Raw genomic sequence first — 14516 nt, 5'->3', positions numbered from 1 at the left:
TCAACTTGACTTTCAATTATCACCATATTAACAACCAAAACAATAAGATAAGACACACAAGGAAGGGAATATCAAATCCACTTTGCTAGTATTGGTTTCCTGACACATCAATTCATTTTTAATAGAAAAGGGACAGTGCATCTCCGTTTGCTTACAAGCTAGGCGATCACTTTGAATTTTGCATTTCCTAACTGCAAACAGAATATAGAACTTACAATAGGTTATAAATAAACTGGGTTTCAAGCATAGAGCCAGCCCCAACAATAATAATACACTATTTAAAAAGACCTAAGGCAATGAATTCCAATTCCAATGGAAAAAAAGAACTGTGAAAACAAGCTTTAAACTACTTTTTTTGTGCCAGTGTTATAAAATGTAGCTTTTAATAAAACCTTGACCCAAATGCCAGTAACTTTTCAGAAAAGAATTTGGGTGGAAGGGAGAAGAAACTTTTCTCACTTAGGAAGAAAAATAACAACTATCTTTTTCCTAATCTTCAACACACACAATTTAAACATGTACAGTTGCTGTAACGCTTTACACAATTCCTATGTACTGGAGCAAGAACAAAGTGTAATAACAATTATATTTTAAACACTGGGTCAAGGCTTTACATAAAAATACCATCCATCCTACTTTCCCCCATAAGTTTCTAAAATATCACATACTTCCATCCAGGAATCTGCAGCCATCCAGGAATTTTTAGGAAACTTTTGTGCATGATCTTAATTCCTAATCCCTGGCTCTTTGGGCTCAGTGACAAAAGATCAAAACCACCAAAAACGATGATTCACTTGAAGTCAGACGAGAGACCCTGGCTCAATTAGTCTCACAGGAAGAAAGCAGTGCTGGATGAACTGGCTCCATGCAGGAGGGGCATGTGAAGGACCTCATCAACGGACCAGTCCTCTATACAGTCCAGGTGACAGATGTGTATGCATGGCAGAAATCGAATTGGGTCCCCATACACAAAGTCCATCATACAGATCACACACCCTCGGATCTTTTTTTCCCGATCCATCTCTTCCAGGGTCGTAAACTCCTGTAGGCAGATGCTGTATAAGGCCTATTCTTTGAGCTATTCTAATTCAGTCAGCTGAATTGCTAGACGAGTCTGGCTAGGTGTTGGATGATAGATGGGAACTTGTTCCTGATATGGCTGCGGCGGCTCCTGATCTGGCTCCGTCCCCTCGCCAAAGCTAGCCCGGTCAGATTGAGATTCGTGAAGCAGGGAGATGTCATCTGAGGTCGGGGATTTGAGGCAGTTCCCCATCTTCTGGGGCTGGGGTGTGTGCATGAGATGTTTTATCTTAAAGAAAACAATCAGTTGAGTGAAGAATAAATTCACAGAATGGGAGAGAATTTTTGCTAGCTATACACCTGAAAAGGATTAACCAAGAATACACAAAGAACTCAAAAAACAAACAAACAAACCAAAGTCGGGGAAACAAATGACACAATTAAGAAATGAGGCAGGAACCTCTCACAGTCTTTTGGTGCCTGCCCACCCTATCCCCAGTCCCACACCTTCCTAGTTGCTTTATCCTATCCCCAACTATGGCAAATATCCCTTGCTCAACCACAGGCCACACTGACCAGGAGATCAGAAAGGATATAGAAACCAAGGAACAGAACTCAAATCCAACAAAGACAAACTCATAAATCAGCACCCAGACCTATTATCACCCCAAACCCAGATGCCTAGACAATAGCATAAGAACATAATCAACAATAGCCAGGGCAACATGTCACTAACAGAGCCCAGGTATCCTACTACAGCAAGCCCCAAATATTCCAATACAGCAGAAGCACAAGGAAATAACCTTAAAAACAACGTTATGAACTGGGTAGTGGTGCACACCTTTAATCTCAGCACTTGGGAGGCACAGGCAGGCAGATATCTTTGAGTTCAAGGCCAGCCTGGTTTATAGAGCGAGTTCCAGAACAGGGTCCAAAGCTACACAGAGAAACCCTGTCTGGAAAAAAAAAAACCAAATACATACATACATACATACATACATACATACATAAATAATCTTTATGAAGATGTTGAGGTCCTTAAAGAGAAAATGAATAAATCCCTTAAATAAATCAAGAAAAAGACAAATAAAAATTGGTGGAAATGAATAAATCCCTTTTAAAAAGCCAAGATACAAACAAACAGACAATTAGAGGAAATGAATAAAGCTGTTCAAGACCTGAAAAATGGAAATAGAAAACATAGAGGGAATTCTGGAAATGAATAATCTAGGTAAGTAAACAGAAACTTCAGACCCAAGAATCAGCAACAGTACACAAGAGAAAAAGGGACAACTTCAGGCACTGAAGATACAATAGAATAAATAGATACATCAGGCAAAGAAAATGTTAAATCTAAAAAACTTCTAACACAAAACAATTAGGAAATCTGGGACACTGTGAAAAGACCAAACATAAGAATAATAAGAATAGAAGAAGAAGAAGAAGAAGAAGAAGAAGAAGAAGAAGAAGAAGAAGAAGAAGAAGAAGAAGAAGAAGAAGAAAAAGAAGAAGAACAACAACAACAACAATAACAACAACAACAAGAACAACAACAACAACAACAACAACAACAAGAACAACAACAAAAACAAGAAGAATCCCAGCTCAAAGGCACAGAAAATATTTTCGACAGAATTACAGAAGAAAAAATTTCCTACCCTAAAGAAGGAGATGCCAATAAAGGCACAAGAAGCTTACAGAACACCAAATAGATTGGACCAGAAAATAAAGTTCCCTCACCACATAGTAATCAAAACACTAAACATATAGAACAAAGAAAGAATATTAAAAAAAAAAAAAAAACTGCAAGGGAAAAAGATCAAGTAACATATAAAGACAGACCTATTAGAATTATACCTGACTTCTTAAGGGAGACTCTAAAACCCAGAAGGGCCCAGACAGATGTACTGCAGACTCTTGAGACCATAGTTGCCAGCCCAGCCTACACTCAGAAAAACTTTCAATCACCATAGAAGAAAACAAGATATTCCATGATAAAGTCAAATTTCAACAATATCTATCCACAAATCCAGCCCTACAGAAGATACTAGAAGGAAAACTCCAACACAAGGACGTTAACTACATCCACAAAAGCACAAGAAATCAAAAATCTCATACCAGCAAAACTAAAAGAATGGAAACACACACACATCTCTCTCTCTCTCTCTCTCTCTCTCTCTCTCTCTCTCTCTCTCTCTCTCACACACACACACACACACACACACACACACACACACAAACACAAAATCATCATCAACAATAACAACAACAATAAACAGGAATTAACAGTTTTTGGTCATTGATATCTCTCAATGTCAGTGGACTCAATTTCCCAATAAGAAAAAAAAACAGATTAAACAGAATTGATATAAAAACAGGATCCATCCTTCTGATACATACAAGAAACACACCTCAACAACAGACCTCAGGGTAGAGAACTGGAAAAAAATTTTCAAGCAAATGGGCCAAAAATGTAAGTTGGTGTGGGCATTTAATATCTAACAAAATAGATGTCAAACCAAAATTAATCAAGAGGGATAGGGAAGGATACTTCATACTCATCCAAGAAAAAGTCCACCAAGATGATATTTCATTTCCTAACATTTGTGCCCCAAACACAAGGGCACTAACATATGAAAAGTAGCATTACTAAAGCTTAAACTACACATTGAACCTCACACATTAATTGTGGGAGATTCTAATACCCCATTCTAGCCAACGGACAGTTCATCCAACTAAAAACTAAACAGAGAAATAATGGACCTAATAGACATTATAAACCAAATGGACCTGACAGACATTTACAGAAGATCTCATCCACAAAAGAATATAGCTCCTTCTCAGAACCTCACAGAACTTTTGCCAAAATTTACCATATACTCAGCCACAAGGCAAGTCTCAACAGATAAAAGAAAACTGAAATAATCTTCAGCATTCTATCAATCAGACCGCTGTAGATTAAAGCTGGATGTCAGCAAGGACAGAAACAACAGGACACCTACAAATGGAGGACATCACAGCAAACCACAACTGGACATAATGCAGATGTTGATGGTTTGTTGGACGCTCAGCTCCAACAGACACATCCACATCACAGCTTCTGCACCTATCACTCAGGAAACACCATAGAAGGGGAGTAGAAAGATTGCAAAAGCCAGAACACCAGGGATCCTGTTGGGAAACAGTTTCTCCTTTTGTGACTTTTCATGTAACTTGTAGTATACTTTTCAAATGGAAGAACAAAGGTGTCTACAGTACTAGACTCTCAAATTTGGAAGGTCCTTCGGAGATGAGCAGAACTCAGAGCAGATTCACTAAGGGTGCTTTCTGGTTGAGTGTCAAGACCACTGTACAGCTACCCTCTCTAGACTCCTTATCCTACTTATCAGGTACTTTAGGAATAGCATGTCTTGGTCAGAATGCCTCTGGAAAGTTGAACTCTTTCTCAGTTCATTTGTGCACACTTATCCCTCTGATATGAATAAGAACAAGAACTGTCAGCAAATGTCATCAAATGGGCTCCACAAATATTTGACACTGTTCTGTGAACACATCACGGCTACCTCACAGTACACATGGTAGGTCTTTTCTTGTTATACATAAGAGAGGCTCAAGATTCCTTGTGATGATACTTTGTATATGCTTTAACAAATAAAGCTTGCCTAAAGAACAGAGGGCAAAAGCCAGCCACTAGTTAGCCATAGAGGCCAGGCGGTGATGACACATATCCTTAATCCCAGCATTTGGGGGTGGGGGAGGCAGAGGCAGACAGACTCTGTGAGTTCAAGACCACCCTGGACTAAACAAGATTAATCCCATCTAAAAGAGAAACAGAGCCAGGCAGTAGTGGCACATATGAATTTAATCCCAGCACTAGGGAAGTTGAGACAGGAAGTGATAAGAATGGGTAGAGAAAGGAGTATAAGGCAGGAAGAGACAGGAACACAAGCCCCCTTTCAGCTGAGGATTTCTTAGAGGTAAGAACTAGTGGCTGGCTGTTCTACTTCTCTGATATTTCAGCTTTCACTCTGATATCTGAATCTGGGCTTTTATTAATAAGACCAATTAGAATTAATGTTACAATTCCCCAAGAGGCACACATGTCAGTCATGATGAAGGCTAAATTCCATCTGCTTTCCCTCCTTCTTTAAACATTTTCTAGCTCACAGGCTAAATCAACAGAAACTATAGGACAAAACCAATATAAGATTGTTATTTTTCATTGGTCTTTTCTATTTTCATATGTTCTACATGTTGAATAGGAACAACATTACTAGACCTCAAAAGTTGGAGAGTCATATGGGGACCTTGGTGAAGTAAGCATTTGAGTGGGTTGAAGATGTTGGAGCTAAGGAAAACTAGAGGAGATTGAAACTTGACACCTTTGAGTCAGAATAATATTCAAATCCAAAAAAGTGAAGCAACTTAAGTACCTACCTTGGACTAGAGTGGGTGGAGGAAACAATAAGATTAAAGAGGTTTTAGAAACACTGAGTAAACTAGAAGGAGTGTGAGTGGGGATAAGGGGATAGTGTGGTTGGCAGGGTGGAGCTTTAGTGTAATTTGAAAGATAGAGGTAACAAGTTTTAAATGGGATTTAAATGTTAGAGAGCCAGTTCCCCTGTTAGAATAAGGTGTGTGCAGAGACTCAAAGGGTGGGTGATTTCTTACTATCTCTTAAGTCTGTAAAGTATTACAAAATTATGTTGACTCTTCCAGCAATAAAAATTGACCTGCCCTGCAATATAACATGAAAGTTAATCTCATATAGCTTTACTCAACAATCTTGTAACACTGAGATATGGCTCGACAATATTTAAGTTTTATTTTGGGCTTGAAATTAATGGTTGATTTACTGCACAATATTAACTTGTGTTAAAACAATATTTTTCTATCCAGTGATTTTTTTTTTCAGATTCTAGTAATGAACTAAACTCTTGTCTCTATTCTCATAGGAGTGACCTTTTTGTTAGAAAATATCAAAACGGACCAGAATGGAGTAAATAGAATGTAAAATTCATCTATGAGTGAAAACATGGTGTCTCTTGTTTTCTAGGCTTCAGCTATGTGGTCGAGGTTGGTCCAGTGTATTTATGAATCCTTTTGTTCAATCCCCAGCACAGAAAGAAAGAGAGGTGAAGGAGAGAGAGAGGAAGGAAGGAAGAAGGGATGGAGGAAAGGAAGGAGGGAGGAAGGGAGGAAGGGAGGGAGGGAAGGATTAAGGGATATTGGAAGGAGAAACAATGTCACTGTTTACCCCAACATTTGCAGCCTTATTATTTTTGTAACTATAGTTTATAATTATGCAACATTCACAACTATTCTGAAAAATTACTGCTTGTTAAGAGCAGTGCATAGAAGAGAAACAAACATGGGCAGACACATGTACACATCTGAATAAGTGTCTCTGTGTGTTGAGTGCATACTTTTATTGTTTTGATCAAATGTTATTTAGTGAAAAAATTTACACTTGGGATTTTCAATATGCAATCAAGCTTACATCCAGAAAGTGGTAATGATTGGGTATTTTTACTTATTAAACACTCCAATATATCACAAAATTAAATCACACTATTATAATCAAAAGGATAATATATGAAACCCAATAGAGGAGAGAGAGAGAGAGAGAGAGAGAGAGAGAGAGAGAGAGAAAGAGAGAGAGAGAGAGAATATTCTTGCTATTCTGTCCCTGTAGATCAATTCCCCTACTCTAGGCCCCTCTATTTCCACCAAGCATACACACCTTGAGCCACCCTTGGTGTCTTTTCTCTCTTTGCATTGTAGTTCTGCTTTGGGGTGCATCCATTTTTTTATTATCACCTGATAAACTCCATTTTTTCTGTGGCATTGAATGGAGGAATATGTTGCATATGTGCTGGCTAGCTTTATCTCAACTTGACACAGCTAGGGTCATCTGAGAGGAGGGAACCTCAGTTGATATGGCTGTAGGCAAACCTGTAGAGCTTTTTCTTAATTAGTGATCAATGGGGGAGGGCCCCACCCATTGTGGGTGGTGCCCCCCTGGGCTGGTGGTCCTGGGTTCTATCAGAAAGCAGGCTGAGCAAGCCATGAGCACCAAGCCAGTAAACAGCACCCTCTGTGACTTCTGCATCAGCTCCTGCCTCCAGGTTTGATTGAATTCCTGACTGCCTTTGATGATGAAGTGCAATACAAAAACATAAATGAAATACACCCCTTCTTCCCCAAGTTACTTTTGTTTATGGTCTTCCATGACAGCAATAGAAAACATCACTAAGACACTATATTCTGAAATTTTACATGTATGTATAAATGAGATTTAATGTCACAGAGTTCCCTACCATCTCAGAAAGCCAGGGAAAGCCCACACACCTCCATCTCAAATCAGAATTTACAGTGAAAGAGGCTCACCAGTTAAATATTTGTCCAAGTAGAGGAGAAAAATCATCCTTTCCAATGTTTAGAATCTAGAAAGGGTCCTGATAGGAAAATACGTTAAAACCTTTGATTTTTGTCTTAAATTCTATGAGCTAATAATTTTATTAAACCAGTCCTGAATAAAACACATCTTTCTTATTATTATTATATTCTTATATTATTAAGTAAGCTTGTTCTGAACCAATTTTTATGTTAGCATCATGTATATCCTTTATGTTCTAATACTCGTTGAAATGTAGGACCACTTCCTACCACATAGATTTTCCTCCCCTTAAGGAGAGGCTCTTGATTGTTGCTAATCAAGATAGTCTTAAGGCAATAAAACACAAAAGAATATCAGTACATATTCCAATCTTCTCCCTTCACGTATTCTCTGTGCTTCCCACAGCACCAATGTTGGACGTTTTGCTCACATCAAGTCTTCTTTGTTAGCACTAGTGATTCTACGTGTGCTGAGGCTATAATTAAACTCAGGAAATTATTTTAAAAGGAAGTTTATGTGAATATGCCTCCCCATGGGAGGCCTTACCTTCTTGTGTGGAGGAGTGGGGGGTGGGGTGGGAGGGGGAAGTTGGGGTTGGGAGGAGGGAAGAGGGGGATCTTTGATTGGTCTGTAAAATGAATGGGAAAATGTTCTTAATAATAAAAAATACTTTTAGTAAAAAAGGAAGTTTATATGGGACTAGGGAGATGGCTCAGTGTGTAACAGTGCCATCAATCCTGATGACCTTGACCTTGAGAACCAGATAAGGGCAGGAAAGAACCAATTCCTGCACTTTGCCATATGACCTCCACATACATGCTGTGGAATAAACACACACACACACACACACACACACACACACACACACACACACACACACACTAAAATGAATAATTGTATACAAAATTAAGCATACAGCCTAACATGCTGTCTATCCGCATATCTCCCGCCTAGCTGTGATCAAGCTCATCCTGTGCAGTTGGGACAACCAACCTTATTTCCTGAAATGAAAACACATGACTTGTAATCTTACAAGAACAACAGCCCCCAGCATTTCAGGAAGTTATCTGTCCTTGGGCAAGTAGGGTGTACAGGTTAACTTGAGCTGGCTACCTTCTCATGTCAGGACAGGATTAGGAAAGACAGACAGCATTCAGTTCAGTAGTGTCATTGCCCAGTGCCTTGTGTGTTTTGCCATACAATGTAAGAAATGTCTTATCCAGTTAAACTTCCCTAGGCAGTTTTAGTAGCAATCTAGTAGGCCACAATTTCTTCTAAATCATAAGGTGGCAAACAAAATTATTCACTGAATCATGTCTAATTAATTCAATGGCTATTAAACTATAGTATTTGATTTAAATAAGTCATGTAATTTAGTACAGTTCAAATTGCTCAGTTATATTTGTTTATATATTACATGAGAAATCCTTAATTTATGTACACATCTTTTCATATCATTTTATAGATTTAAATATAATCCTATTTTAAATGACTGTAGATATTCATAATCAGAGAAGTCAGATCTATTTCTAACATTATTTCTACAGGGAAAAAAAAATAGTATGCTTTTCTTACCAAAGGACCTGATGACTTTGCACAGTAAGTGGATAATTAGACAAACAAGTTGCTCATAGAAATAAACAGTTTGAAATGATGACCTAAGAGGTGACTGGGAAAATTAAATGTTTTTGTTAAACAGATAGGATTTTTTTATATTTATTTTTAGTGTGCATGTATGTGCCGTGTGTGTGTGTGTGTGTGTGTGTGTGTGTGTGTGTGTGTGTGTATGAGCTCATGCGCAAAGGGTACAAAAAGGTTTCAGGTCCTCTAAATGGGGAGTTATGGATGATTGTGAGTCACCTGATATGAGTGCTGAGAACTAAACTCAGCCAGGACAAGATACTTTTTCACTGATTTTTCATATATATATGCTGTTTTCATAAAATCTGGCCATATTTTGATAAATTCAGTTTTATCAAAATAATTTCAATCTCTAAAACCAAAACACTACCCTTTATTTAGACATTACAATTCCCTGTATGAATGCATATGTTCTGTGTAGTCAGCAATTTGAAGGACAGGATATGAAGAGCCTTATCCTTGACACACTAGAATTCCCAGACAGTTTAAAACAGCCACTGGATACATCAGACTGTCCATTTTATTCAGCATAGAAGGCACCACCTACCTAGAGCACAGTTTAAGTTGTTCCATTGAGTTAAACAGTTTCAGTAGAAACTAGCTGAACTTAACCAACCTGGGGCAAACAGCATTTCCATCAATCCAAAAACCTTGTGCTTGTGGAGCAAATTCACTCATAATTCAGTATTTACTAACACAGGTGTAGACACTGAATGCCTGCATCATTTTTATTGCATTTTTTTCACAACCATTACAGAAAACAAAATCTAGAATTATAGCTTACTAGCAATTTATTTCTGGCTTATTTTTGTTTTATCATGTGATGCCACACAATTCTGTCAGAGACTTCCATAGTTCTACATCAATACAAGTACTATCTGGCATACTGTAAGTTAGGCCTGTCAAAACAAAGGGCAAAGGGCTAGCCGCTTGGCTGGTTGGCTATTTTAAGCAAAGCCCCTTGGGGATCTACTACTTGTGTGAGCTTACCATAGGCCTGCGTTTAGCTTTGTAGCTTGCTGTCAGTTCTGCTGATTCACTCCAATACAATCAAAATCTGTGGAAGCTATTTAGAATGGAAACATCTATAAGACATAGACAACAAAACTACAATATCATCAAAGACTGACACACTTGGCAGGATAATACATACATTGGTGAGATAATGCATCAAGCAAATAGAGTCAAGTGTCAAATACTGGTCTGCAAACTCACCCTTAGGATAATGGGAGTTAACGGTTTATAAAACAATTACATAATGCTAAACTACTTCCCAAAATAGTATTTGCAAAGAGATTTATTGAGATATAATTCACAAATCACACAATTCACCCCTTTGAAGAGTACATCTTAGTAATTTTAGTTCACATACTGGGTCATATAATCATCACTATTAACTCATTTGAGAATATTTTCATTACTTCAAAGAGAAATACTATGCACGTTAGATGTCTTTTCCCACTCCCTTCTCACTCCCACAGCCCTAAGCAATCACTCATTTACATTCTGTCTGTATAGATCTGCTTAACCTTGAATTTTTTATATTGATAGAATTCTGTCATACGTGACATTTTGTGGTTGACTTTTCCATTTGTCTTATTAATTCCATAGTACATCCATTATGTATCACCTGTCAACATTTTGTTCTTTTTAATTTACAGATATAATTCTACTTTATGAATCTATCATGTTACATTTATCTGTTGGGGTCACTTGTACTGTTTGGCTACTATGAATAATGCTTCTGTTAATATCCATACTCTATGTCTAGTAGGCCATTTGATAACTTAAGGTTTAACTTCTTGGAAACCAGCCAGTGTTTTCCATGTCCATGGTTCAGTATGGGAGTTCCAGCTTTCCATACCCACACCAGCAATTGTTCCTTTCTATTTTATGATCATAGGCTGCTTTAGTCATTGCTCTATTGCTGTGAAGAGACACCATGACCAAGGCAGCTCATATAAGAGAAAGTACTAATTAGCAGCTTGCTTACCATTTCAGAGGTTTAGGTCATTATCATCATGATAGGGAGCATGGTAGCAGGCATATCAGTAATAGAATGTCGCAACCACCTCGACCAGCAAGGAAGACGCCACACCAGGCTCTTCTTTCAGCAGTTTATTCAGGAACCTTGAACAATCTTCTGACTTCTGACCCCAGGGAAACATGCTCACAGCCTTAAGTAATCACTGGGTAGCCAACCCTGATACGCCACATGGGCACTACCAATAGGTCCAGGTGCAAGTAAGCAAGCCAGATTCTCAGCCTTAGCCAATTAAGGAGTTTTTATCACAGAGAGTGCTCACCATCAGGAAGGTGGAGGGTGGAAACCGGCGCCATCTTTGAGGTGCGGCTGCACGCTGCTCTCTACAGTTCCCCCTTTTTTATTTTGCAACAGGCAAGAGTAGAGGTCTGATCTCTGTAGAGTGAATCAGGGACATTGTCCACCCGATGAATACCAGACCCGTCCGATACCCTTTTTCACAGAGGTGGGACACAGGGGATCAACCCACATGCAATCAGACATGCTCTTCTTGGGGTCCAAGATCTCAGCGGGCCCCAAGTGCAGTGCTTGAGCCTCGCATCCTGTGCTTAAAACACACTAATCTTTTAGGGTAGCCAGTTAGGCATGAGTGGACTGTCCTGCTTCAATGGCTGTAAAGGCTTGAACAATCATGGCTGCATTGCAATGCTGAGAACCTTTGATCTGGCAAATGCACCACAGACACATCAAGGAGACTAACACCAGGAGGCCCATCAAAGCTCCTAAACCCGCCCATTCCTTAAGATGATTTATGGCATTAGAGATCCACGAAGACAATCCCTCCGCCAATCCAGCATCCACCCGGGTTGAGTTCACCATGACGATGGCCACCCCCAGCTGTTCTATCAGGTTGTTGAATTTTTCCGTCCAATTGCCTAAAAGATAACTGGACAACTGTTTAGAAAGATTTGCAGCATGGGTAAAGTTTTCATACTAGATACTAGTCACACACAACCCAGCATATTTCCATTGACAGCCAAGCTGGGCTATCTGCCAAAGAATGTCAATTTGCTCTTGAACCAGGTCAATCCTTTGGTTGACTACCAATAAACCCCCCTTTAACTGAGCATTAATGCCCTTCTGCATGTCTAGGGCCTGTGCTACATTGGCAGAAAGATTATTCAGAGTTTGTGCTGTTTGCACAGAGTGGCTCATGGCAATGGCCGTGGTGGTTGCTCTGATCACCGCCAGGGAAATGGCCTTAACAACCGCGGCTGTAATCCCAAAATCTCTTTTATGTCTAAATTGAGTCATGACTTTAGGAGCATCAACAGGTACGGGCACCTGAGCTTCCTTTTCTACTCTGAGTCAGTTGGACTATGGCCGCTGCCAGACCAGCATTGGTCAGGGGTCCTCCCAGTTCTCTGCACACCTTCATCCATGCTTCTAGCCCTCTGCACTTATACGGGGTTATGGCAGCCCTACATTCCTTAGTACATTGCTCATAGACAAATTGTTTAATAAGAGGCATAGCTGCATCTGGGTTCCCAAAAATTCTGCCGGCAGCCTCAACCACATGGGCAAGGTAGTCCGAAAACGGCTCCGTGGGACCCTGCAAAATTTTTGTGAGGTTACCACTCACTTTGCCCTTATTTGGTAAGGCCTTCCATGCCTTAATGCCAATTTTATTAATCTGTTCATAAACTTGAACAGGGTAACCCATCTGTAGATTAACAAATGGACCCTGTCTGAGCAGCATGTCTCTGTTCCAAGCGGCATTCCCCGCAGCTTGATTGGCCACAGCCTCTTCATTAGCAAACTCAATCAGGAAGGTCTTCCAATCTAAGTATTGGCCTGGGCTCAAGCAGGCTCGTGCAAGCCCGCTCCAATCACTGGGTGTCATGCAGTGCCTGTTCAAGGCCTCCACCTGGGCAATTGTGAAAGAGGCTGTGATCCCATAGGTCCACACAGACTCGGCCAATGATTTTATCACCTTAAAATGTAAGGGCTCCTCATATTGTTGCCCCTGCGGGTCTTAAAACACTGGGTAGTCTAGGCGCAACTCAGTTCTGACTGCTTTCCATACCCCCGGGCTAAAAGAGCATTGGAGCTGAAAGAGCATCCGGAGCTACCATTTCCGGGGCCCTCCACATAAGGAGTAGGAGCCAAGGGCGCAGCATGGCATACTGGGGGCTCACAGCATTCTCCTCTGTCTGGATCTTCCTTCTCCTCTCTCTTTTTCCTTTTTCTTCTTCGTCCTTTTCATCTGTTCTATGAGTGACATCAACTCCTCCTCTGTGTCTGTAGACTCAGGAGTCTCTATCTCAGCAAGGTCAGGGTATAATCCCCCTTTGCTCTGTCCCTTGTCACTGCTTGCCTTTTCCGATCTCTCCTCCTGCAACATCTCCAAAGTGACCTGACCATTTTCTACTGCCTCACTGCAACGCTGATCCTCAAGACAGCCTCTTACCAATTCCCAGACTGGTCTTACCCAACTCTTAAGCGTTCCTTGTTCAACGGCAAAATCTAAATCTCTACCCAATTTATCCCATGAGGATATCGTGAGACTTCCGGAAACGGCAAACCATGGGGCAACGATGTCACATTCCTGCAAAAATCTCTCTAAGATACTCTTCTTTAGTTTTAATTTTTTTTTAATACAGTAGCTCGTTAAGAGCCAAAAAAAATGGGTGCGAAGAAGAAGCATCCATAGCTAATTTACTGACTTCTTGGACAACCTTTCACTTTCGTTTTTAGCTCGCCTATCGACCAGCTCTTTATTCCTCTCTCTCTTTATCTACAGAGAAGAGCAAAAAGGTTTCCGCTTTTGTCGCGGATTCCCACCTTACCTGGGAACTTACCGGTGCACCACCCTGACTGCAAAAAGTTCTGAGCCCTCGTTGAAACAACTGGAGTTCCTTCCCCGTACGGGCCACCACTTGTCAAGACCACCTCGACCAGCAACGAAGACACAACACCAGGCTCTTCTTTCAGCAGTTTATTCAGGAACCTTGAACAATCTTCTGACTTCTGACCCCAGGGAAACCCCACTCACAGCCTTAAGTAATCACTGGGTAGCCAACCCTGACACACCATGTGGGCACTACCAATAGGTCCAGGTGCGAGTAAGAAAGCCAGATTCTCGGCCTTAGCCAAGTAAGGAGTTGTTTATCACAGAGAGCGCTCACCATCAGGAAGGTGGAGGGTGGAAGCCGGCGCCATATTTGAGGTGCGGCTGTATGCAGCTCTCTACAATAGAAGACATGATGCTGGAAAAGTAGTTGAAAGTTACACCCATATTCTCAGGCAGAGAGAGAGAGAGAGAGAGAGAGAGAGAGAGCTGGATCTAGCATGGACTTTTGAAACCTCACTGATATTCCTCCAACAAGGTCATACATCCTAATCCTTTTAATCAGAGTTCCACTTCCTGATGGCCAAGTGTAGCTAGAGTTTTCCTGCCTGGCCCACAGT

The 14516-nt window shown here is 40.3% G+C and overlaps 1 pseudogene; it reads right to left on the bottom strand.

Annotated features, from left to right (window-relative positions):
* Positions 1 to 686: 686 nt before the first annotated feature.
* LOC118580547 lies at positions 687 to 1294 on the bottom strand (annotated as a pseudogene).
* Positions 1295 to 14516: the final 13222 nt, after the last annotated feature.

Source organism: Onychomys torridus, chromosome 3 (assembly GCF_903995425.1).
Source record: "Onychomys torridus chromosome 3, mOncTor1.1, whole genome shotgun sequence".
Classification (NCBI taxonomy): domain Eukaryota; kingdom Metazoa; phylum Chordata; class Mammalia; order Rodentia; family Cricetidae; genus Onychomys; species Onychomys torridus.
Note: the sequence above shows the minus strand (reverse complement) of the source record. Positions and strands in the feature narration are given on the sequence as shown.